Raw genomic sequence first — 1,937 nt, 5'->3', positions numbered from 1 at the left:
ATGAGCCAGACCCCTGGTGAAGGGGGTTGAAGATGGGCCCAAGCTCTGTCCCTGCCCTTCCTGGCTGCAAGGGTGGCTGCCCTAAAGCCCGGGAGAGGACCAACTAAGTCTCCCACGCCCGGGGCAGGTTCAGGGCTGAGCTGCCTAAGGTCCTGTCACTCCAGTGGGAACAAGGAAAATCAGAGGTAAGAGCAGATGAGCTGGTTACCAGGCAGCCAGCGAGCATGGTCCCATAGCCCACATGCAGCGGGTGCCTCATAACGTCCAAGCTGACCAGGGGCCAGACCATGAGTGTAAGTTGTGTCTAGAACCCTCTGATACCAAAACCCAAGTGAGTTTAAGAATACCCCTGGATGGGACCAGCAGTTAGCATAATGGCTATGTCGCCAAACTCCCATGTAGTTGACCGCAGTTCGAGTCCTGGACCCGGTGGCTTAAATAGCACAAACCTCTCAAAAAATAAAAAAATAAAAAAATAAAAACACCAAGATATAATTTTAAAAAATAAAGAAGAATACCCCTGGAGATGGCAGGTGGCATGGTGGTTAAAGGCACTTGATTCTGGGACCAGCAGGTGGCATGGTGGTTAAGGTGCTGGACACTCCCACATGGCAGACTGCGGTTCAAATACTGGACCTGGTGTCTTGCTTTCTCACTTTCCCTCTGTCTCTCTCTCTCTCTCTGTATCTCTCTCTGGTCAAATTAAAATAAATGAATGAGTAAATAAAATTAAATAAATAATTATTACAAACCAAAAAAAGGCACTGGATTCCTATATGGCCAACAGTGGTTCGAGTCCCAGACCTTGTGGCTTGCTTGCTTGCTTTCCTTTTCTCTCTCTCTATCTCTGTCTGGTCAAAAGTTTAAAAATAATAGCAAAATGGAATTAAATAATTCTTAAAATAAAACGCTGGCCAAGGCCAGCAGGTGGCATGGCGGTTAAAGCACTGGACTCCCACGTGGCCGACTCCAGTTTGAGTACTGGACCATGGTGAGCATGTGTGCATGTGTGTCCCAAACCCCAGAAAGAGACTAGAGAAGAAGCAATTGTGGTGTGGCCATCTCCCCTAGGGGGTGGTTTCTTTTCCTCTCTCTGATGAGCACACACACACACACACCTATGGCAAAAACCTAAAATAATAATAATAATATGTACCAGCAGGTGGCATAATGACTACGGCATTGGATTCCCACATGGTTGACTTTGGTTCAAGTCCCGAACCTGGCAGCTTGAAATATGCCGAGCATGTGTGTGTGCCCAAAACTCTGAGAGGAGAATGAAGGAGAAGGAATTATGGCATGGCCATCCCCCCAGGGTGATTTCTCACTTTCTGTCTCTCTCTCTCTCTCCAGTGAGTGCACATGCCCTCTGGCACAAATCTCTCAATAAATAAATAAATAAATAAATAAATAAATAAATAAATAAAAAAGAGAAGGCCCTGGCCACGCCTACTCCGCAGTACTGGAGAACTGAATTCCCAGAGGAAAGGACCAGGAGGTGCCGGGCGCCACGGCGGATGCTCCGTGTATCTTGTCTAATTTAACGACGAGTCCTCTGCACAGGAGAGCTCATTCCCGTTTTACAGATGGGAAGTTGAGATGAGTTACATAACCGCCTTCAGGGGGGCCCCTGGATAAGTGACGGAACCTGGACTGGAATGAGGCGATGCCCCCAGTGGAGGAGAGAGGGTCCATAGACCGCCCCCCCACACTCACACTCCTGGCCTCCAGGGGGGTCCCCTGGGAGTGGGGGATGGCGAGATTTCAGGGCTGCCTCTGAGCATCCCAGTTCAAGTTGTCCCCACTGTGCCAGCTTGCCCCCACCCAAGCCTGGGACCCCTAAGTAACAAACCCCACATTGTTCTGCCAGCTGGCCCAGGCTAGAGGGACAGTGGCTGTTTCCCGAGCAGGCTGGCTGTTAGCTAATTCTGCAAGCC

This window comes from Tupaia chinensis, unplaced genomic scaffold, assembly GCF_000334495.1.
Source record: "Tupaia chinensis unplaced genomic scaffold, TupChi_1.0 Scaffold000627_1, whole genome shotgun sequence".
Taxonomy (NCBI): domain Eukaryota; kingdom Metazoa; phylum Chordata; class Mammalia; order Scandentia; family Tupaiidae; genus Tupaia; species Tupaia belangeri.
This window is presented reverse-complemented; position numbering follows the sequence as displayed.